The sequence below is a fragment of the Sminthopsis crassicaudata genome, chromosome 2, assembly GCF_048593235.1.
Source record: "Sminthopsis crassicaudata isolate SCR6 chromosome 2, ASM4859323v1, whole genome shotgun sequence".
NCBI lineage: Eukaryota > Metazoa > Chordata > Mammalia > Dasyuromorphia > Dasyuridae > Sminthopsis > Sminthopsis crassicaudata.
The window spans coordinates 390,004,910-390,029,880 of NC_133618.1; the positions used below are offsets into that span (position 1 = coordinate 390,004,910).

General features: G+C 45.9%; 1 long non-coding RNA gene across 1 annotated transcript; it reads left to right on the forward strand.

Moving 5' to 3' along the window:
* The first annotated feature begins 23,093 nt into the window (after positions 1-23,093).
* On the forward strand, positions 23,094-23,717 carry LOC141553534 (uncharacterized). Its single transcript, XR_012485501.1, has 3 exons — positions 23,094-23,183; positions 23,347-23,459; positions 23,640-23,717. It is a non-coding gene; the product is annotated as an uncharacterized LOC141553534 (long non-coding RNA).
* The last annotated feature ends 1,254 nt before the right edge of the window (positions 23,718-24,971 follow it).

Consider the following 24,971-nt stretch of genomic DNA (forward strand, 5'->3'; position numbering starts at 1 on the left):
AGAAAATCCCCACCTCAGTTTCCCAGATAAGGAAAATTGACCCAGGGACCAGCTAAATAGTGAATGTTAACATGCAAAGCAAAACACAAATAGCTTGGGAAAAAGAAACAAAAAAGAGATGAGTCATACCTGGACTTGGAGGGTCCAAAAATTAGTTTCCTATCTGGGTCTTCTCCCAAGGACTAAGATTTCATGCTGAGTTCGTAAAACATCCAAAAGAGCTTCCAAGAAAGCTTGTTTTAACTGCCAACATGATTTTTCTACTCCAGCCTAATCTCCTAATTGCCAAAGAGTTTTTCCTGTAGCACAGGTCTGACCATATCATTAACATACTCAATAAATTCCAATTGCTCTCTATTAATTTTAATTTAATCTGAGCCCCAAAGTCCTATTGGCATGGGAAACTCTTCCTCCTTGGTGAAGATCTATACCTCTCACCTGGGTGATGATTGGGGTAGAAGGGGAGAGGAGAGATCCAGTGTCTTCTGTTTCTTCTGACTTCCAGCTTCAAGATGGGCAATTCCACCTTCTCTTCATGTTACCCAAATAAGAAAAGACCCTGGGAAGAAGTTAACATAAAGTTCTTTAAATCATATTCTTATTCTGAGCTTTAGACACTTTGGGGGATTCCTCTTTATTTGGTACTTGGTTCTCTTTCTGTTAGATGAGTTTGGGAGTTATCTCACTCCCAAGGAAGCTCCTTCAATCTAAATTGTCTGCTGTACATTTGAACCTGTATACCTTTTCTTATTTCTGTTTTCCTGTTGACTTGAATAAATGTATTCATTGTGGAACTGGTTTCTGATAGGAAGGAGTCAAGCTTTGGATATATAACTTTGGGCCCTTTACCCATTAGGAAATAGCAATCAGGATTTAAAATGAAACCTTAAAAATTATATCCCCTAGACCAGTAGTATCAAATTTAAATAGAAACAGGAGCCACTAAGCCATACATAAGGATCCCTGTGGGCTGCATATTGACTTTAAAAACCACATATTAACATTATATGTGCTCTATTCTATTTTTATTTATTTTGTTAAGTATTTCCCAACTACATTTTAAATCTAGTAGGGCCAAGAGTACTGCAGCCCATGTGTTTGAAACCTCTACCCTAGACGAATAGTATTTAAGGGAGCAAATAGATATAATTCTAGTCTGGAACCCACTCTTTCTGAGAAGAGCAGAGTGATTGGTCTCTGGATCCCACCTCCTCCCTCATCCTGGCAGAAATTAAAATTTCTCTTAGAGAAGGGGGAAGACATTAAAGATGTATCTGTTTGGGCATCCCCAATAAGTCTCATACAATTTGTCTCACCAACTCCACCCCACACAGGAAAGGACTATTGATCTCCACCAATGTGAAGGCTTTTCTGTCCCAAGGAGCTTTAGGGGCTCAGAGTACATTTAGATCAAATATAAACTCTTGTCTTTGGCCTTTAAAGCCCCTCTGACCTGAAAACCTGACCCTAACTTTCCATTACTCTTCTTAATATACTCTACAATTTAGTCACACTGGCCTTCTTACTATTCTTCATAAAAGCATTCCATTTCCTGTCCCTTTGTACTAGCTGTCTCCCTGCTGTATTGTGCCTCCACTTCACCTCCAGCTCTTAAAATCCCTTGTTTCTTTCAAAATTGCTCAAGCAAATCCTTCAAAATGAAGCTTTTCCTGAACCTCTCAGCTACTGGTACATCCCCCCAATTTGCTTTGTATTAATTTTGTCTGTTTTGTGTATATGTTTTATGTACATATGTATCTCCCCAGGTTGAATGTAAGGTCCTTGAGGGCAGGAATTATTATTATTATCATAATTATTGGTCTTTGTATGCCCGTCACCTAACAGTTCCTGGAACATAATAGCTATTTAATAAATGCTTGTTGATTAATCAGAGTAATTACTGCTAACACAGTACATGTGGACATTCGTGGGGAGACAGAAATATCTCTCTATATGCTTAGCCCCTCCTAGGATGGTCCAGACCTTCCATCTTCTCTCTTCTTTTGTCAGTTGCTATTACTATCTCAAGACCTGAAGACCTTCCTCTGCTTCCTTCCCCCAGTGTCTTTCCTGGGATGGATAATTCATTGGGGACACCAAGGACACCGAAAACTCTGTATATGTGCATAGGTGAGGAGTAGCAAGGGGAGCATTCGATCAGAAGACTGAGTCCCTGAAAGGTCTAAAAGGAGCTGGGCAAGCTCTGCATCCAAGATCTTGAGCTCAGTCCTTTTCTTTAAATAAAAAGAATGACATCATCCTAGTGCTGAGAAGCCAGCCAGAAGGGAGGTATCACAGCATCGTAGGATTTAGAGCTATAAAGGACATCAGAGATCATTTCATTAAATCCCTTCATTTTTAGAGATGAGGAAACCAGGACTGAAGAGGGACTTGTTCAAGGTCACATAGATGGTGTGAAGCAGAATCAGGATTCAAATACAAGTCTTTGGACTTAGCTTCCGTGCTCTTTCCACTAAAGATGCCTTGAGGTAAACCAGGAGGTTTCTGATAGAGGGAAAGGAAAATGGAGTACAGGGTGGAGTGGGAAAGGGAGAAATGGTCCAGCAAAATCTCCTCTGTCAAAACAGAAATGCCAGCTGAGAAATCTTCCCTGGAGAGGCACTTGGGGAGAAGTAATACTTGTAAAGCATTTAGCACAGTGCCTGACATATAGTAGGTGCTTAATAAATGCTTGTTCCTTTCCCCTTTCCCTCCTGATTGATAGAACAGTTAGAGAATCATAGACTTGCTAAATATTGATGATGCTTTCGATTCAATCTAATTCAAAGAAACCCATATTAATTGCCTACTATGTGGAGGGCACATAGTGCTTTGGAGATATTCTAGTTCAAACTTCTTATATTGCAAGAAGCGTTTGAAAAGGGAATCTCAGAGACATGAAATGACTTATTGAGGTTATGTAGAGAATACTCTGTGCTCTCTTCAGTATACTATCCTGCCTTTTGAGATGTGAGTGAGACAACCTGAGGGAGAAGGATGTCAATCTCTCCAATGATTCTGAGGCTGAGAGGACCAAACTCCCTCTATCCAACCCCAGTGGTATGTTTTCACAGAGTCCTCCCCTTCCCCCACCCCCCACCCTCAGTTCTCCTTTGTCACAAACTAGTGGGATACGTTTCCTTCTGATTAAATTCCCCTCAACCCTTATCTCTGCCCTATCCCCATGACTGAGTGACAGCTGTATATGTAGACATTGAAAACAGGCCAGACCTCTGGAGGTCAGATCATCATTCTAGCCTCCACCTCCTCTGAGAAACGTAGACTAAACTTCTCAGTCTACTCCCCTACACAGGGGGCAGAACTCTGGGTATGGAGTTTGGAAAATCTGAGTTCAAATTCAGCCTCACTAATTATGTGACTCTGGGTAAATCACCTATTCTTTATCAGCTTCAGTTTCCTCATCTGTAAAAATGAGAATATTAGCCTCACTTTCCCAGGGTGGCTGTGAGGACTGAATGAGATAATATTTGTAAAGGGCAATACAAATCTGTAAGTGCTCCATGCTAGTTATTGCTATTATTATCTCATCCCCATCCCCAACTTATTCCTGAGGTATCTATCATAGTGGGCTTTGCATCTGCATCCTTTTCAACCTCCCCCTGAAACAGCTGCAGGTTCCCAAGAGCCTCCCTCTGTTTTGTTCTCTCTTCTTTCTTCCTTCTTTCCCTTTCTTTGCTGCTCCTGCAGCTTCCAACTCCTGCTGTTTACCCTCCCCTTTGCCTTTGCTCCCACTCCATCAACACTCTCTCCTCGTGGCTCTCTCCTTCTCCCTCTCTGAATTTTGACATCCTCTTCTCATTCTGTCTCCATCCCTGCCCTTTTCTCCCTTTCTTTGACCCTTTTCCCATCCCTATCTTTCGCTCTCTCCATCCCTGGCTATCTCTGCCCCCACGCCTGCTGACCAGTGAGATAAGTTCCTTCCCATTTCAAAAGGATGAAATCTGAAGAGAACCCCCTTTGCTAGATACTTGAATTCAATTGGCTCTGCGCTCCTTGACTCTCTGCAGCAAGGAGGCTATGGGAGTTTCTTCCACCTGCCAATTCAGCCCCAGGGCAGGGCTCTGTTCATCTCTAAACCTGTCACTCTCCTGTGGGGGCCTTTGGAGGCTCCTCCACAACCCAGGCAGAGACCTCAATGTCCTTCCCATTGGGGCCAAGCCTTGCCTTTCTCTGTTTCCTGAGCAGGGGGTGTGTGGGCTGAGGGCAGAAGGCACATCTTGCCTGTCATCTGGAGAGACGTTTGTGCAAAATGTTAGATTTGTGGCTGGGATTCAACTCTCTTAGTGTCTGGGCTGCAGAATCAGGATGTTAGGGGCACAGTGAAGGTATGGGAACTGTGGATAGAGACGATGGAGGCGTTTGATAGGGATAATGGGAACATGAGCTGGGGATGATAGAGATGAAAGAGGAGGATGGACAAGATGAGAATGGTGGCAACTATGCATGGGGGTGTTCAGTGCAAATGCACTGGTTTCAGAATTCTTTTTGCAATAAGAGCATGTCTGGCTGACCAGTGCTATTTTGATCACAGTTCTCTGACTCTGAACTTGACTTGCTCTGGTTCTCCCAGCATAAGAACAAACAGTTCCCAGTTTGCCTATTTGTGGTTGATCTGTATGGTGTCTACTGAGCTGTTTGGGGTAGAGAGGTGTGAGGGTCAGAGAGGGGATTGATTATCACGCAGACATCTTTGTGGGACTAGTGATTTAAGCAGGAAATCCAATACATGCCCCGCAGAGGCTGTCCAGCCTTCAGATGGCATGTCCAGTCGGCAGGAAGGCCATAGGACCATATCTAGAGCTGGAGGGAAACTCAGAGACTGTCTATTCCCCTATGCTAGGAGACCTCTTCAATCTCACAGATATTGATAGTTGTCTGCCTTCAGCCCTGAGCTAGAGTCGGCGATCACTGAGTCTTGTAGACATTGGGAAAGGGGGGAGAGGAGAAGAACAAGCAGTAATTTATGTTTGGAACAGGAGTGGCCCAAATATCTGGAAACTTTCCACCTGACGTCCTGACTGCATGGGAATGTGTCCTTGACTGCAGGAAGTCCACTCCCACCTGTTGTTCTCTCTAACCACCGTAGCACTAAGACTAACCGCCATGTGTTGGTAAGGTGCTTAGAGATCTCCCAATGAGCTGTGTGGGTGAAATGGGCTGTTGTGTTCCTGGTGGGTGCGTGATGATGACAGGCTCCCACCCAGCAGAGCCGTGAACAGAAGGAATGAGCCAGCAGTATCTTTAAATAGCTTTTGCTATGTCTCGTTCACAAAGCCCTGGTCCCCTTGTCTAGCTGGCCAAAGGAGTCACTGTGTGAGCCTCAATAAATAGGTTGGAAACAAACTTAAGACTGGGGGAGGCAGATCAGCTTACCCCTCTTCACCCTCCCCCCATACACACACACAAACACACACAGAGCAACAACACCTGCTGGTCACGAAAACACCTGCTAAGTAACACCCGCTAATCACTGTACCCGAGACACAACATCCCACTTCCATCCTGGGCGGAGGGAATGGGGGTGGTGCAGGATCCTGGAAAACTCCTCAGGATTTTAAGGAGCCAAGAGACAATCTCCCCCCAGAATTTATTCTTGGCAGGAGGAGGAGAAGGAAGCGATAGGCTGGATTTGAATCTGTTCCCCCACTAGACTATCATGGGTGGAAAGGAAATTCATGAAACCAGGTAAGCTGTCCTGTGCTACACAGAGAGTTCGAGGGTTTCCTAGTCACAGACTTTCAGAGCTTGAAGGCATCCTTAGAAATCATCCAGACCAGTGGGTCTTAGCTTTTCTGTGTCATGGACCACTTTGGTAATCTGGTAAAGCCCATAGACTCATCAGAATAACGCCTTTAAATGTATAAAATACAAAGGATGAAAATGAATTAATCTGAAATAGAGTTATCAAAACATTTTTAAATAAGTTCATGGACCCCATGTTAAGAATCCCTTGTCTAAACCCTCATTGAACAGATGGATAAACTGAGTTTCATAAAGAACAACTGATTTACAGAGCTTGGTAATGGAAAACCTGGGACTAGAACAGAAATCTCCTGAGTTCAAGCCCAGATTGGTCCCTTACAAAGCACTGACCTAAACCAGTAACCTATGTGCTTATAAGGTGTTAATTCTCGATTAATATTTGTTGGTTGATTGAGTGACTGACCATATGCTCCTTCTCTCCTCCAATAAAAAAACATTTGAAGTAACCCTAGCCTGAAGCTCAATAAGGAGCTCCTAGCTTTGACCAGTCCTGTCTGAAAGGATTTAATTTTTTCAAATACGTAAATATTCATCAGTCATTATCATGGGTGATGGCTGAGCACATCACTGGTCTCAGAACCAGATAAATCAGGCATTCCAGAGTCCCTACTCTCTAGTAGCTTACGTTCTAAAAACTACCCACACATATGTGTATAGCATACACAGGAGACAGTGAAGTACAGTGGGAAGAACACAGCTTTCTAAGGCAGGAAATGAGACTTGAATTATAATCCTTCCTGGCTCTACATCTGACAAGTCACTCTACCAGTCTGTTTCCTGATCAATTAAATAAATAGGTGGAACAGGTAGAAAGGTCTCCAAATGACCTTTGAGTTCATAGCATGTACTAAATGTCTCTGTTAAATCAACACCTGAAAATCCAGTGATGTTTCCATGCCATGTAAAGGTTGGAGGAAGAGGTAAAGCTTTGGCACTGGGATCTCCAAGGTATGATGGTGACTCCTGGGCAGTTTGGATTGGACTTGGAACTAGAAGACATAATAGGTTTATGTTTCAACTCACCTGTGTCTTCCTCTTTCTCTGACTCAGTTTCCTTATCTATAAACATTAAATTGTTGGATTAAATGATATTTAGAAGTTTTTTCCCACTCTGCAGCCCATGATTCTAGGATCCCTATCCCATCTGCTTGGTCACAGGAAACAAACTTGCTTTCCCCACACCCCACCCCCAACTTGGCAGCTAGAGGTAAAAACAGATGAATGACATACACTGCCCCAGTTAGAGCGGCTCCAGTTTATTGAAGGCCAGAATGGAGTAGAACACACTCTAATCTCCTCCCCCCAAGAGGGAACCCCCCATAAATCTGCCTCCCCACAGGGATCTCAAGCTAAATGCCAAGAACTGCAGTAAGCTGGCTGTTGGGGACATTAGTCTGAGCTTATGAGAAGCAGTGCATGACTCAGCACTAGAGAAGGGACATCCATCACCCTGGGCAATTCTGGAGAGGGACGAGAACCAGAAGGCCTTTCTGAGGACAGCTCCCGTTAAAGAAGGATGTCTCTCTTACCCTGAACACTGAATGCCTTATGATGGGGGAGTAGAAGGGGCCTTGAGATTGGAGGGACCTTGGATGTGGGGAGTACAGGGCCTGTCAGAGAAGGAGGGATTGAGGGAGGGAGAAGGACGGGGGTCACAGTCCACAAAACTACACGGGGAACAGATAGAAGGGAATTTAAGCTATTTACTCAGGCTTGGGTGTTAGAAAAGGGAGGGGAGACAGAAACAGCTTTGAAGCTTAAAGGCCACAACTTTTAGATTTTTAAAGGGAATAACACTTTACATTAAGCCTATGGAATTCATTATCCCCAGGTTGAAAATAGAAACAAGTTCAAGAATGACAGGTCCCTGATGGGTTATTATAGGAAGTTCAGGATGCTGAGGATACCTCCCTATCTCTGTGAGGTCACCATCATGGCGGCAAGTCCCACAGCCTCTGGTAACTCTCTTTTTGTGCCCCAGTGTGAACAATTACAAAGGATGACCCTATTTGGTTCTCTTCTGAATAGGTGGGGTTTTCCCTTAAAATGAGGCTCCCAAATCTCTTCTTCTCCATCCAGCATTACAGGCTGCTGCTTGAACATCTCCACCTGGATGTCCAATGAGTTTCTCAAACTCCATATCCAGAGTGGAAATCATCAACTTCTCTTCTAAATCTACCCCTTGTCCTAACTTCTCCTTTTTTATTGAAGGGATTGAGATCCTTAAGCCCATCCCAAAATCAAAGTTCCCCTCACCTCTTTATTCTCCCACCAAGCTGTCAAGTCCTACCCATTCAGCCTCACAACATATCTCAATATCATCCCTGCCTCTCTCCATCCACATGGGTACATTATAATTCAGGCCGTCATTAGATGAACTTGATTATTTCAATGATCTCTGAACTGACTGTCTTGTCTCCAGTCCATCCTCCATATAGCTTTTACATTATTATTTCTAAGGCATAGATCTTACTATGTCATGCTCCTACTTAAGAATTTTTCAGTGGCTCCCTATTGTTTCTCATAGAAAATACAAATTACTCTGACTTCTAAAGTCCTTCACAATCTGTCCCTAATTTATCTTCCCAGATTGACTCCACACTTTCCATTACAATGAAACTAGCTTCTTTGATCCCATTGCCCAATATTCTAGAAATGTGGAATTTTACCTATATCAAATTGCTTGCTTTCTTTTTATTTTTAAAATTTTATTTTATTTTAAATTTACAAAACAAAAGCCATTTTTATAAAAAAGATGATTGCATAAGAAACTGCAGTTTTATTATGTACAACTTGCTATTCTTTTAAAATATATATTAAAGTTACTATGCAAATTTCTTTTCCCCCCTTTTTTCTTTCTCAGTGAGGGGGGCGGGAAGGGAGAGAAGAAAAGAATTTGGAATTTAACATTTAAAAAAACAAATATTAAAAACTCATACATCATTGGGGAAATAGTAAAAATTTTTTATTTTATTTTTTTTTGATAACTTTTTATTGACAGTACATATGCATGGGTAATTTTTTTTTACATTATCCCTTGCACTCACTTCTGTTCTGACTTTTCCTTTCCCTCCCTTCACCTTCTCCCCTAAATGGAAGGCAGTCTTATACAAGTTAAATATGTTATAGTATATCCTAGATACAATATATCTGTGCAGAACCCAACAGTTCTCTTGTAGCATAGGAAGAATTGGATTCAGAAGGTAAAAATAACATGAGAAGGAGAATAAAAATGAAAACAGTTTACACTCATTTCCCAGTGTTCCTTTTCTGGGTGTAGCTGATTCTGTCCATCATTGATCAATTGGAACTGAATTAGATCTTCTCTTTGTTGAAGATATCCACTTCCATCAGAATACATCCTCATACAGTACTGTTGTTGAAGTGTATAATGATCTCCTGGTTCTGCTCATTTCATAGTAAATTTTTAAATAAAAAACGAGAAAAAAGAGTAACATGGAATTTTAGAGTTGGAAGAAATATAGTCCAATTCATGTCTAAAACAAATTCCCAATATAACACCCATAATAATCAGCCATCTTTCCTAATGTGAATCCTTTCAATGAAAGGGAGCTCACCACCACTAGAGGCAATCCACTCCAATTTGGGACAGCTAATTCTAATTGTCAAAAAAATTTCTCCTGAAATCAAACCTAAATTTGTCTTCTTCAAACTTTTACCCATTCATTGCTCCTGATTCTGCCCCTTGAGGATAAACAAAGAAAATCTAATTCTTCTTCCATGTGAATGCCTGTGAAATATTCAGACAGCTATCATGTCTCCCCTGAATTTTCTTTTCTAGACAAAAAAAGCCCTTTCTCTAATGGAACTTCATATGACACAAATTCATAGTTATAAATAGAGATGATAGAGAAAAAAGATAGAGAGATGGGTGGATAGATATTTTTCTACTCCATTAGAATGTTTTCTCCTTTCTGGTAGAGTATTTCATTCTTTGTACTTGTCTCCCCAAAATACAGTGGACTCCTAATAAATGCTTTCTAATTGATCTTCTAACCCTAACCTTACCTACCTTCTACCTGTAAAGATGATTTTTGAATGCTAATGTAAGATTTTCCACTTTCACCTAATGAATGTCATTATTAAATTTAGTCCAATGCTGTCACCTGGCAAGAGCTTTTGGGATCCTGACTGTTTCCAGGTATATCATCTAGCTCCTTCGGCTCTGCCTTCTGCAGATTTGATGAGCACAGTATCTATGCTGTTGTGCATCCTCTTCCTCACCTGCCTTCGCTCCATCTGGAAGGCCCTCTCTCCTCACTTCTGCCTCTTTAGTTCCTTCGAAGTGTCGGTTCAAGGACCCACCTCCATAACTGTTAGTGCCCAAACCTGATTCCTTCCAATTTCCATTTTATTTACTTAGTGGAGATTTTGATTGATTTGCCTACATGTGTATGACCTGTCTCCTCTCAGTACAGCATCCCCATCGCCAGGGCAAGGATTCTGTATCTGTTTCCCCTGTGCAGAACAGAGCAGGGTACCAACATGTGGGACTGAATTGGGGACGATAATGCTTTCTGAATCTTATCTCTTCTGTTTGCCAGTCCTTCGGCTCTCCCTTGGGGACAGATGGCTCTGCTTGAGGAATGTTTGCTGGGGGTTGGGAAACTTTGTTTGCTGATTCACCAAACAGCCTAGGATGTATTTTAGCCCAGACCTGCTGATTTGCATATGTTCCGGTTTTCTGAATGTTTCCTTTCCTTTCCTACCTCTCCCCCCCACCATATAACTATTTTTCCAAGATCTTTATTACTCCCTAATTATTTGCATTTCTTCCATTTATTTGTCTTGTTAAATACAGAATTCCACCAGCAGCTCACTTTCTTATCTATTTTAGGTTCCTCTTTAATGTTATGTCCTAGCCATTCACCAAGCAGGTTCCCCTTCTGGCCTGGCCTCTCGCTAGAACTACAAAGCCCGGTTTACGCAGTGGTCTGAGCTGGGGGCCCCCCTCCCCGAGTCTCTCCCAAACTCCCTGCTTCTCCTTTCCAAGACAATCTCTCCTGGTGGTTCTTCTCCCTCCCTCCAGGGTTCTTCTCCCTCCCTCCAGGGTTCTTCTCTCTCTCCTCCTGCTTTCTCCTCCCTCTTCCCTGCCCGGTCTCCTCTTCTTCCAAAGCTCCCTCCCTCCTAGCCTTCCCCTCCTCCATGGTTTCCCAGTGCCTCGGTTGCCTACCCATCTCTGAGTAGTTCTTTATGAGTCACATTGGGTTCTTCTTGTTCCACACATTTTCTCCCGAATTATAATCTGTTGTTCCTTAATTGTGCTGCGTCTCTCTCGATCTCCAGCTCTGCGGCTCACTCTGGATGTTAATACATTTTCCCAGAGCGCTGCACAGTCCTCATTAAATTTCCTAATCCCCGACAATTCGCTTCCTTAAAGCTTAACAACCTCACAGGCTGCAGCAGCCTGTGCGCAGCCCCCTTCTCCTGGCACCAGATTGAGGCAGCCGGGCCCCCAGGAGCGGCGCCTCTGATTTCTCTTGTTCACATGTTGCTGCCTTCCCTTTCCCTCTCATCAATGCCATGTACCCCTGGGGTGGTGCGATTCCCTGGCTCCCTAGCCTGGGGTTCCCTGCTCCACACAGGCCTCAGGCTGAGTCCCCAGGAGGGCAGCAGCGTTACAGAGGGCCAAGTGGAGGACCGGATCCCTCCAGAGCCTTCCAGACAAGGCCCAGCCCCCCCCCCCCCACACACACACACGTATAACTGCTGTCGATGCTGAGATTTCATCCTGATTTCCCAGCTCCAAAGCAATATCTATCCCTTCCCCCCCAACAGTCCTGCTACAGCAGCCTGCCCCTTTAGACCTCCACCTAATTCCTTTTCCCTTCTGGCCTGCCCTCCAGGTCGGTCACATCCCTCCTGACATCCTTCAGCAGATTGGAAGACGAGGTCGCACATTCTCATCTCCAGGCTGGTGACCTTGACATTCTCATTTCTTTTCCCTTATCCTCCCTACTCTTGTCCCTGACACTCCCCCTCCCCCCACCTTCCTCTCCTGTCGGAGATAAGGGTGATTATTTCTAGTCACCTGGGCTGTTCTGGGTCCTATGGAGACCACCAGGGTTTCTGAGAGGAGGGAAGAATGATTTAAAAGGTAGGTAATTTGGACATGATTTACAATGTAAACCAGTAGGAGTCAGCAAGTCAACAAAAACTGTATCCAGGGCTAATATAGTAAGGCTAAGTCCTGGAAATACAAAGGCAGGAAAACAGTCCTTACTCTCAAGGAGCTCAGCCTGATGGGAGCAAGATGACATGTAAATAAATCAGTAGGTGCAAGTTATGTACAGAGTATGTAATAGGAAAATAGCCTTCTGAAGAAGAAATTTAGCAGACTTTCCTGCCATGTATTGTGATCACTCCTAGCTTCCCAGATGGGAGGTAAACTGCTCCAGGACCTGTTGCAGTGCTCCCTGGCACTGGAATGATGGGATTGAAAGCAGAAAGAGACCTTCCAGAGGTTACCTCGTCAACACTTTCTTTTTATTTATGGGTGGAGAAGAATAGCAACCAGCAGATTTGGGATTAGAATTCAGGAGAAAATCCCATGTTCTTTCCACCACTGCAAATCATTGCACTGAGTGAGCCTGCCCTACTGGGGCTTTTAGTCTAGCTGGGGAGGCCGTACCCCTGCTTGAGCACTCCCTTCAGAGCAGTTACAAGACAACTCCCTTACTCAGACGTGGGACTCGCTGGGCATGTGCTTGAGCCTGTGAAGGACCCAGGAGAGAATTTACTCTGATCCTTCTTTTCTGGAGTGATGAGGAAATGTAGAGATGCTTGATGTCAGGGAAGTAGGAGCTTAATAAATGCTTGTTGGCTGATTGATTGTCCAAGGCCCCAGTAATTTCTCCCAGGTCAGTAATCTCATGGCTAAACATCTGGAAAATGAAGGACACTCCAGCTGGTACCGTTCCCACTGACCTCACCCCAGGAACTGGTAGATAAGAATGTTCTCCGTAAGGATTCCATTTTAAAAAATACTCTGCTGGGAGAATTCTAAGGGAAGGAAACAGGACACAAGATCTAAACAGATATTCTTCCAGTCTTCTTGCAGCTTTCAGAAGAGGAAAAGGAAAAATACATATACACATGTCATACTAATAACCAAATAGTAGGGGACAGCTAGATGGCACAATGATAGAGCACGGGCTCTGGAGTCAGGAGGACAGGAGTTCAAATCCAGCCTCAGACACTTAACACTTCCTGGCTGTGTGACCCTGGGCAAGTCACTTAATCCCAATTGCCTCAGGGAAAAAAAAAAAAAGCAACAACAACAAAAACTACTTACTGTCTGTGTGACCCTGGGCAAGTTATTTAACCCCAATTGCCTGGCCAAAAATAGTAATATTAGCAAAAATAGCCAAATAGCATTATTGAGAAGTGGTAGTGCTTTGGAGAGTGAAAGTTATTGAGAATTATCCAGGATAATGAAAAGCTTTTCCAATACCTCTTCTGACCTCTTATGTTCTGTGTATGTGCCCCTTTGTCTTTCTGCTGCTCTCTCTTGCCCTCCCTCCCTCCTCTTTTTCACTCTCTCTCCCTTCCTCCCTCACTCCCTCCTTCTCTCTCTGTCTCTTTGTCTCTCTCCCTTCTTCCCCTTTTTCTCTCTCTCTCTTATTGGGCAATATCAGAGCCCCAGGGCCGAAACTGTGACCACAATCTTTCTACCAGGAGCCTTCCCATTGCTCCAGCTCCTTTAAAAACCTACAATCATCCATCTCCATAACCCCTCCCTGCAGCAGGTAAGTGAGGATTATTACATATTAAAATCCGAAGCTCCCTTCTAATGGGGCACTCCTGGAGAACACAACAAATTACCATGACACCCTCCCCCATACTAGGGAATAAACATTAGTGCTATAGGAAATTCTAAACAAGTGATTAAATCATTATGAAGAAGGGCACCATGAGCCTGCTTCATGAGCCTAAAGAATCAAATATACATTAAGAAAAAGCACCTGTGAGCTGCTGTGAGACAGAAGTGGAAGAGGGAAGAATCCAGGATTCTTCATGGCTCTCAACCATCCCTGATGGGACCTATCTGGCTGCAACTTATATAGCTGGAATCCACTAGACCGTTTTCTCTCTCCTGGAGCATGAGAGTCACAGACTCCAGGCTGAGGAACCCTTGGCCAAGATCTCAACCCATCCATTGTCCATACCTCACATTCTGACTGTGTCCTTATCCTGAGCCCTCTTTCACCTCAATTCAACTCAGTTTCTGAATTCAAGGGAAAGAGGCATGCTTTGCACTCACCAAAAATCTGATTATAATAAATTGATATCAGAATAAAGAATCCACCAAGGGCTTGTAAAACTCAGTGATGTGACCACCCTGAGTCCCTTTTGTCCCTTTTCTGGTACACATCACAACACGGGGAGGCCTAACTAGGAACTGGGCACCTTAGCCAAGCCTTGCAAAGTGACCTTGAGTGGCTTCTTGGCCCACCCTCCCCCTTCTCTCTAGGGCACATTCCTTTGTATTCCAGAATAAACAAGCTATTCTGGTGCCTTTTGCAACTGCACCAATCCTGGAGAAGAAAACCTTCTGCCCCTTGGAATATGCCAATTAGAAGCATGCCAGATAAGATAAACAAACTGGCTGGTACAATTTCTTTATTTACCTATGGATTGGTGCCACTGTGACCCCTTCCTCTATCCTTCCCTCAGGGGGTGGGGATAAAATTCTGATTAAATTTTCTTAACCCCCAACATACATCCTAACCCGCACCCCAACTTGGATTCATGGCCATGCCCCAGTTTGAGTTTTTGTTGGGAGAAATAAAAAAGGAGAAGGGTTGAGGAAGAGAAGAATAGCAATTGCTGACATTTATGTATTCTTTAAGGTTTGCAGAGGATTTTACATACATTATCTCATTTGACCTTCAACCACCCTGTGAAGTGGGCTCTACAAGTATTATTATCATTTCTACTTAGCAAATGAATAAAATGGCACTCTGAGAGGTTAGGTAAATTTTCCTGCCAACATCAGAAGCAGGATTTGAACCAGGGGTCTCTCAACTTCAAAGTTGACTCTCTGCTCCCCAAATGTGTGTTTGTCTTGCTCAGTCCGTATCTTTGCTCAGAGTTACGGCCTTCGAAGACTTGTTGAATTCCTTACCATCCTTTCTAGTCCAAACCAAAGGCCGGCTCCTCCAGGAAGCCTTCCTTCCCCGTTTTTCAACATCACCTGACGCTGTCTCGTACTTGCCTGATGCACTCATCACTGACACACATCCAGTGTATGTGTTTGTAGCTTTTTCTCTTACAAAACCACCAACTCAGGGAGTGGAAGGGCCACGCATGCGTTATCTGTGCTGTGTCCCTCACGCCCAGAGACACTCCAGGACTCAGGGGAGCGCTCTGTATCCAATGGTGTTCAATAAATGTGCGTTGGAAAATGGAAAATGGGGCTCTATCCCAGTGAACTGGCTTTGTGACTCACTTCTCTCTGAGCCTCAGGCCCTTCCTACTCCAGCGGTCCATGGTTCTATTTATGGCGTTTTGAGTCCTTTGTAACCAGGCTCATTATATGTTCCCCTTCATGCTTTCCAGTTCAGCCGATCCAGCCTCCTTGCTGTTCCTTACACGGGACACTTCATTTGTCTTATCTGTGTCTTTCTCTCCCTTTGCTGCCTCCTCTCCTCCCCCCTGCCACCTTGTTTCCGGGTGCCCCAGGAGGGGGTACCGAATCTGCGGGGCCCACAGGGGAATTTCACACGACAGAATAACCCCGAGCAAATCGCTTTCATTATCTATCAGAAGAAGGGAGTTGGGTTGGATGACTTCTAAAATCACTGTGATCCTTGGGCTTTGAAGGGGCCCGCCTCCTGCTCCCCAGCACTCTGGGAAGAGAAAATAGAAAAAATACATCTCCACACTGGCTGAAGGGAAATGCTGAGGCTTGGAGATGGCCAGCTTCTTCCCATGATGCTGTTCTCTACAGGCAGGTTTTGTAGCAGCTTCCAGTGCCTCGGACCCTGTCCAGGGAGCTTCGGGGCTGAGGTTTCCATGCAGCAGTGCCAGCAGTGGGTTTCATCAGTCCACCTATGCGACCCGATCCCTGCTTACAGCCTCGGGAGGGAGCAGGAAGCCAGGCAGGTTCTCCCCTCCTCCCCAGAACCAGGCCCAGTCTCAGCCCGGACTCAGCAGTTTCTGTTGCTACCTGTGAGGTTTCTTGGAAGATTTCTGCACAGATCCAGACAGAGATCTCTGTGAATGCACATGTCACTTCTGTAATGGATGACTCTTCGGGGCTAATGGAGCACGGAGCACGCCAGGCCCTTCTGTCTTCCACGATCCACTGATGTCTGTGCAAGCTCAAGGGCACTGCTGCCATGGTCCTAGCCAACTCTTCCTGGGCCACCTCCTCTCCTTGGTCCTCAGTCCTCCCCAGCATCAGGGGAAACACACACACTCACACAGACACTCTCACACTCACACATATACACACACACACACACACACACACACACACTCTCACACACACACACACATACACATACACACACACTCACACAGACACTCTCACACTCACACTCACACACACACACACACACACTCACACAGACACTCTCACACTCACACATACACACACACTCACACACACACACACACACACACACACACACTCTTCCCCAAACCAGATCCCCTTCCCAGCCACAGGATGCCAGGAGGCAGCACGGAGGGTACAGTGGGGATCTCGGCACACTTGGTCTGGGCCTGGGCTCTGCGGTGACTAATGTGCAGGGTACTTAGGAGGCTGTGGTAAATTATTCACACAGTTTCTGTGAATTATTCACACTGTTATTATTTATTTTTTAGATGTGCCTGCGGCAGAGCCTCCAGGCCCATGTTCAAAGAATGACATAACTCCTGACTCTAGATTGTCTCAGTCCGCTGAGACCTGCCTGGGCTCCTTTCCTGGTCAGCTACCAGGCTGGTTCCCTTCTGGGTCCCACTTCCAGGGCGGAGGGGTGAGGGGAGGCTCCCCTGAGGGGAAGAACAAGTGCTGGGCCAGAGCCGGTGCCACAGGCCTGCCAGGCTGCTTCTCCCTCCGCACCTGTCCCCACATGTCCGTGCGTTCAGGAAGCCCCCCACTCTTCCACCATGAGCCTACTTTCCATGATCTAAATGTCTGAGTGTGTCCATGTGGAGAAATATACAGCTACCAAATGTCAGAAGAAATCAGAAATATAATAATTAAAATGTATATAACACTTCGAGGTTATTAAAGCACTTTATACATCGTCCCATTCGAATCTCACAAGACCTCTGTGAAGTAGGAGCCGTTATCATTCCCATTTTACAGATCAGAAAACAGAGAGAGGTTCTATATCTTGCCCAGGGCCACACAGCAGATAGTATCTGATTAATATCTCAGGTTTTCTATTACTCTATTTCACCATTTAGATCACCGCTGTAGCATGATACAGGGGGAAATGATGTCTGTGGAATAAGAGGCCCTGCCTGAGTCACATTTTACTCAGATATTTATTCTCTACGTGATTTTGGGCGACTGCTTTTCTGGGCCTCAGTTTCCCCACCTGTAAAGCTGAGACAGAGCGGATGGCTTCTGAAATCTCTTCTTAATTTAAGGGCTAGCCCACCTTCTTCCTTGCGCAGGTAGGGAAATCGAGGCCAGAAAAGAAGCCGTCAGTGCAAAGTCCAGAGAAAGTAACAGACACTTCAGGCCCCAGGCCCCCGACTGTAGGTCCGGTGTGCTTCCCTTCCCTCCCCCTGTGTGTCCATGAGCTGCTCTCCACATGTCCAGGACCGCAGGGGTGCCTTTGTCCCGTGTGTCACCGAGTCTCTGTGCCCGCCTGTACGGGGTGAGTGCCCTTATGTTCGCACGCACGGTTCATGGGGACTCGGTCTGTTACCTTGATGGTTCTCATGGGGAGAGCTGTGAGTGGGAAGGTAATAAGTCCTTGCCTGCCTGGCCCCAGTGGTCTCTATCCCCTCCTGGGCTTCAAACCCTGCAGCCGTGGGCAGGATACACCCAGCAGCTCTCCCTTCTTGTAGGCACAAAGCAGAGCTGGCGTCTCCATGGCAACCAGAATCCGGACCAGCCAGAGCTTGGCAGATCAGGGCCAACAGCCTGGATTTCCCTCGGAGGTGGGGATGTAGCCTTTGCCCATTGGGAACTGCACACTTTTCCTATATGCATGGGAATCCCATGGCCGCTGACCAAGCAGAGGGAAAGAAGGACAGATACACAAACAGCCCACACCAGGGTGAGCCAGATAAACTTTGCACCAAAGCCCCATTCTCTGGAAGACTAAAATTGCAGACTCACCGAGAGTTCCAGGGCACAGGAGTGAAATTTATAAGCATGGACCGGTTGGACTGAGAATCACAGGATCTGAGCCGGAATGTTTCTGCTACTGCTTACTCCCTGCATGACCTTGGGCAATCACTTGTGTCTTTCTGTAAACCAGCTTATCTGGAAAATAAGGAGCCTGGATTAAATGATCTCTGGGGTTCCTGTCAACTCTAAATATTTGATCCTGTGAGAACTGCACCCTGCCTTTTTTCAAGCACCAGCTATCAGTTCCTGCCCTCAAAGTTGTCTGTTCCTTGGAAAGTAAAATCCAATTCATTCATTAAAAAATCTTAATAACTTGCACCTTAAATAAGGACAATGCAGAAATTAATTACTACCTGGAATTTCAGGCATTAAGGAATAAAGATTTCTCTAGAGATGGGGAGACTTCCTGGGTTCCTTCAAGGAATCTACTTTGCCTGTGAGTGAAGGCAGTTGAGAGACTGGGGCCTAAACCCTCCTTTTGCCCACCACTCCACAAAAGCCTATTTCTCTGGTTCGAGGTGCCTTTTCTCACTTCCTCAAACGAAGACATCCAGCTGCACTGAGTCATCTAGGACCCAGGAAATCCAGGTTTATATTTAAACCCCAAAGCGGCTGTCTCAGCAGGCTTCTGGGTTGTTCCTCATGCTATCTTATCTTCAAGCACCTGGACCCACAGTTCTCCAAGTCTCTATTCTTTCTGAAAGGAATCACTAAGTAGGCCAGGGAGGGGAAGTACGAAAGCTGGAACCCCCGTGGGGCAGACCCCTAGTCCCAGCTTATTATGTAGGTGTCCTTGGCTGATCTGGTTCCATGGAGAAACCATCTGGGAGAGGGGAAGTGGTCCCAGCCCTCCACCCCCAGCTCTGTGGTCTCTAGCACAGCCCTAGCAGTAGCTACAACCCTAATTTCAAGGTGAGAGTCAGCTGTTACTCAAGCACCCCTCTGTCCAAAACTCTAGAAAGGCAGGGGCTAGAGGGCCCAGAATAGACTCCCAGACCCTTCAAACCCACCCCGCTCTAGCCCCTCGGGGGCCTGCCTTCTCTGGTCCTTCTGCTGCGGGCTGATAACTGAATTAGTCCTCAAACAAGTTCTCCGCTCCAAACTTCCTGCTGGCCCTGAGCTCGCTCCTGCCTCCCCACCCTCCCAAGGGCCTTCAAAGCTAGCTCAGAGCTGAAGTGTATCTGGTGCCCACAGCTGGATTAAGCGGGTATCCGGAGGCTGCCTCTGAATGGAGGAATCTCCTCCTGAAAGACATCAACAATGTAGTCAATCCAGCTTCCTCTCAATGGGGAGCCGGGCTGATGGAAGGAAGGGCCTTCAATGGGATGTGCTGTCCTTTATCCCAAGGAGAGGGGGAGGGGGAGCTTATGGATACCTCCCTTTGTGGCTACGCAGCTGATGCAAATTCTGGGCAGCCACCAAGGCCGCAGGGAGGGAGAGGAGGGGGAGAACACAGAGGCCATTGGGATTTAGGGGGCAGGGGATGTTGGAGATGAAGCCTGGAAAGAGCGGGAGGCTGAGGTGGGATTCCTCACCTATCCAATAGTAAAAGAGTAAAAGGAGCAGGGGAAGGAGGAGCCGTGCAGGGCCCGGCCTGGGCTCAGGGAAGAGCCATGCACAGAGTGAAAGGCCAGACCTACTTCTAACACCTGTGACCCCCAGGGAAGCACGTGTTCAGGGACATAGTGATGACTATCACACATAGGGTAAGGAACCCTGAATTGAGAATTAATACCTTGGGTACAAATCACAGATCTGCCATTATTTATACGTTTTGCCCTTAGGCAAAAGTTACTTTGAGAAGCTAGATTGACTCAGGATAAAATGCTGGGCTTGGAGTCAGGAAGACCTGAATTTACCAAGAAAACCCTATGCACGGTAAGGTCCAACGGATCACAAAGTGGGATGTGGCTGAATAACAAAAGTCACCTGGCGGTGACTCAGTTCCCTCATCGAGAAAATGGCTGGTTTGCTCCTTAAGGAACTAGCTCTGTATTTTAGGATTTTAAGAGAGTTTTATTCTGCTTCCTCCTCCACACACAGACACTAATCTTCATGTTCCTGTTCTAGGCCAGCTGGAACCTTTGGGTCGGTTCCCTTTTTCCTGCCTCACTCCTTCTGGATTCTGCAAGTTTGTCCTTTGTCAAGACCCTGTGATGACAGACAAGCTGTCCCTGACTGGGGATGTACTATCCCATGGCCCTTCCTTCCACTCCCAGCTCTTCCTCTGTTGCTCCTGTTTCTCTCTCTAGGCCCAATGCTCCCCGTTCCTGCCCAATGAGGCCCTTTCCCTTTAGCTTGGCATTTCTGTGACTTTAGACCCTTCCCCTGCCCCTCATTCTGGAGTTAGGGCCTGGGTCTCAGAGATAGCTCCTCCTCCCCATAAGTAATTATCCCTGTCTCTGATGCACAAAAGGAATTAGACCCTAATTGTACCTTAGGTAGGGATGTTATTAATCTGTGACAGTCCCTGGGGCCTGGGTCTGCCCTTTGGGCATTGCCTGTGGAACAGATCTCCAACCACGATTAGGGATATATGAGTCTGTGTGTTATAAATTATGAAGTCCTGGGTCTAAAGGACTGATCTCTCCCCCACGTCCTGAACACACTGCAGCTTCCCCTCCCTTCCTCAACTGTTCCCTTTTTCCTGATCTCTGACGAGGAAGACAGAGATAAATTAGCCGAGGAGCTATGTGTCTTTTCTCTAGAAGTCCCTGTACAACGAGGCTCTCCTCTCCTTGACCCTCTGTAGTCCTAGAAGGAGAGAGCAGCCATGTTTTCCTTTACCATCCCAGCCTAGTTCCAATCTTTCTTAACCAGATCTCTCCTCTAAAGCCCCTGGTATAAAAGCTAGGAAAACAAATTAGAGCGTCTAGTTTACCTTTCCCTCCTCATGTACAGAAGGCCTGGCCCAGACAGGTAGAATGTCCCTTAGCCAAGGTCACCAGCAAGCTGTGACAGCATCCAGCTTTTCTGACTTCCACCATGGTGCTCTTTCCACAATAGAACCCCCTCAGACCAGGGCATCTCTCTCCAGTCCTGCTACACCACTAAACTCAAGGCCCCTAGACCTCTCTTCTCCTTCCCATAACCTTGTCTGCCCTACACCCTCTGTCCTCTCCCCAGGGATGCTGACCTGGCCATCCCTACCCAGGACCTACCTGGGGTAGAGGAGATACTGCTGTGGGGAGAGTTGCCCCCCTGACTCAGTCCAGCCATTCTATGGGACAAGATTAGGTTCCTTTTTGCCTTCAAGTAACTGAGATGGGAGTTGGTCATTCCCTGTGCTGGACCTGTCACTCCTCTATGTCTCCCCCGAGAACTAGAGTGCTGAAGGTCCTCCTAATTGCTTCTAAGCCCTGAAGTGACTATGGACTGGGCATGGGCCAGGTGGGTCTTATTCTGTACTGCCCCTGGAAAAGCTCTCCACATTCTCTCAGTAATGACACCATCAGCAAGTTTGATTCCCTGATCTTCCTGAAATGTCCCAGAGCTCCTCCCAGAAACCTCTCTAGCTGTTCATGCCCCTGCTGTCTGTGCTATGGGTCCAGTCTATAATCTGAATTTGTCTCTTTCTATCTCTCTCTCTCTTTCTCTCTGCTCCAGGACCTGTGGGACAGCTGGAGGGGGAAGGAGGTGCCTCCTTTCCTACTTGCCTGGGCCCTCCTCACCTCTGATAATGGGCCAGTTCCTTTTCTCAAAGTCCTGCACTGTGTCTGGAAGCCCTCCTCAGCTCAAAGCTGGGCTGAACACATCCCTGGAGCCTTCCGTGGTCACCAGGTTTGGCCATCAGCACAGCATGCCTGTAATGTGTTTATCTATGCACATGCAGTGACCATCAAATAAGCACTGTAATTAAAATAGAAGTCCCCTGCCCCAGTGCAGAGGGGGAGGGCACCTTGAGCAGGGCATTAAATTTCAGAGCCTCAGTTTTCTTCTCTGTAAAATGAGGAAATTGAACTAAAATTCAAGGATCATAAAAAAAGTCCTGAAATCCAAATCTGGCCAGTCCCTGTTTTTGAACAAAATCATTTGTGTATTTTTAGTTATAATAAAACTTCATTTAAAGATGTAAAAATAAAAATGTTTAAACATTTTTACTTAAAGACTGCCTAATAAAATGAAGCTATCAGAGTGGGCAGAGGGGCTATGTTGATGAGTCCTGGACTGCATGATACCTAAGTGCCTTCCAGCATTAAATCCTATAAGCTTATGACTGTTTCCAGTCCAGAGGGCCCAGCTCAATATAGGGACTGTGTGGAAGGAGCTGAAAGAAACTTAGTTAGTCTCATATGAGAAGAGTTCAGTGACCTGAAGGTAACTTCACCAGTGCCAAAAGAGGCGACAGCTGGTAGTAAAGAGGCCTTCATGGTACAGTGGAAAGGAAATTGGATTTGGAATCAGTGACGAGGGGAGCCCCGAAACTCTCACTCTCTGGGACTTTGGGGGAAAGCTTGGGAAACTCCCTCAGAGAAGCTCTCCCCTGAGAGACCCGCCCCAGGGAAGCGAGATAAAGTGGTTTCATCCTGTTATCTGGGTGGGACTGGTTGAGTCCAGGACCACTCCTACTCAGAGTTGGAGATGAGATTTCTATCCAACTCTATTGAGCTGGAGATTAGCCCAGAGTCACTCATTCAGTTCCAAGATTCTCTATTCAGATTCCAACTCAGACTGCTCCCAGCCCTCACCCAGAGCAGCCCATGAAACAAGCTTCCTTCAGCTCAATCCCTTGCAGAGGGCCTAACATTCCATGCCAAGGAACCTCTCTCTCCCCCTGGCATAGCTGCGACCCTCTGCCTAGTGTTACTCCCCTTTATCTCTCTCATCTATTTCCCTAACAGGACCTTACCCCTCTTTACCTCTCTGTCAGGACCCTGCCACTAAGGAAGTCAGTCTGCAAAAGCTGACTTCTCAGTTCTAATAATAAACTTCTTTTGCCAGTTTAACTTTTCGGGTTCATAAATTCATTTACAAAGGACCTGCGCCGACCAGAAGGGGGTTCCCACAACTCCCTGCCCTGCACCGAACCCCATCATTTTTGGCTCCCTGACTGGGAATTGAGGTGAGCCGAATCTCTCTTCTATATTACTGGGGTTCATATCCCAGCTCCACCACGTCTGGCCAGAGTGACTTTGCACAAGTCCTTTATCACAGCCCCTGACTTCTGGTTGTTCTTTAAAAGAAGAGGATTGGACGAAATGACCTTTGCCATCCTTTAAATTTAGGATCGAATAATCCTCCCAGCACCCAAAGTCAATGACTGGTACTGAGCAAATCTGAAAACGTCCTGTGATCATCCATCTCACCAAATGAGCTCTGAGAGAACTGTCTCAAATAGGTGAGGAGTGTCGTCTCTCAGAATATTCTCCCCCCCCTTAGGGCTGTGTCCTGAGATAAAATTATGGCAAAATGGGGGAGCCCATAGTGAATGAGTCCTTTACCCTGCTAAGCCTTTCTTTCCAGGCTTCTTCAGAAGCAAGGGAAACTCAGAAATTCCCCCAATCTATTTGCTCCTCAGGGCAGAAGTTAAGGTGCTGAATTTAATAGCAAAGCAAATTTGACTGAAGAGGAAATGAGATTTCTTTGTCAAGGTGAGTATGTCTGGGAGTGCCCTGAATGAGCTGGGGCTGGGGGAGGCAGGGGGATGGGACTGGCATTTAGGGGGTTGCAAAGAGAAGAAGAGAGAATCAGGAATTATTAGAATGTTGATTATGTCCTCTTGATTGTTAATGAAATTCTTCACCTTGGATTTCTGGACTACGGGGAAAGACTCCTAAAGCTCATTTCCTAAGTGATGAGAGTAGAGAGAGAGGGCAGGAGAGATCAGTAGACACACTGCTTCAGAAAAAATTAAATCCATACAAAACAAATAGGATTTGGTGATGCCAAATAATTCTGTTTTTCAAGGGAACCCCCCCTAAAGGAATCTCTTTCCCCTATGCCTGAGATAGAATGAGAAAAGGTGGGACATGCACCTCTTGATTTCAGAGTGGTGGGCTGGGCTGAGCTGCCCCAGCTCAGGGTGGGGAGGGTCTAATTCTGAATATTTCCTTCCCCATACTACAGAGGGAGAAAGATCTTCTTAATCAGTTAGGTACCCTTGGAGTGGTCTGGAATCATTTTACCAATGCAGATTTAAATAGACTAATTGGTTGATCACCCCCCCTCCATTAAGAAAAAGAAGAAAAACAGAGAACAGTCCCCATAAGAAGACACTGGAAATTTCCTGATGGATACAAAATTCAGTGTGAATTTTTCCTTTTTCAGGTCAGCTGCACCTGCAACAAACATTTTCTGAGAACCTACTATGTTTTCTGTAGTGGCTTTAGATATACCAAGAAAGAGTGGTTCTAGTCTCTAACTCTAGGACTTCGTCATCTAGAAGGGGTGATAGGAGAGATTGATGTGGGTTAAAGATTCCTTTCCAATTCCCAACCCCATGAATCCCAATGGGAGATATCCCCGGCTTTCCCAGCCCCCATTCTAATCTGCTCAGGTTTCCCCAACCCCGACAAACAGTTTCTTCCTTATCCCATTGAATTCTATTCCATTCTAACCCTGGCTGAAGCTTGAGCCAGAGGCCAATCTGGGACTCCACGCACCTTCAAGATCACCAAAAGCCCCCATTATAAAAAGGGGAACCCTGGAGCCCACTCTTTACAGGAGCCCCAAACATGGCACCCTTACTCTGGCCATGTCAGGGTTCCTGTCCGCCCAGCGCCAGCTCTGGCCCTGGCTTCTTTCTACCTTTACCCTTATTTCCAAACACCAAATAAACCTCTTTTATTAATCTAGGTTTTCGGGTCTGTAAATTCCTTTACAGGGGGCTTTGTGCCACTACTGGACCTCA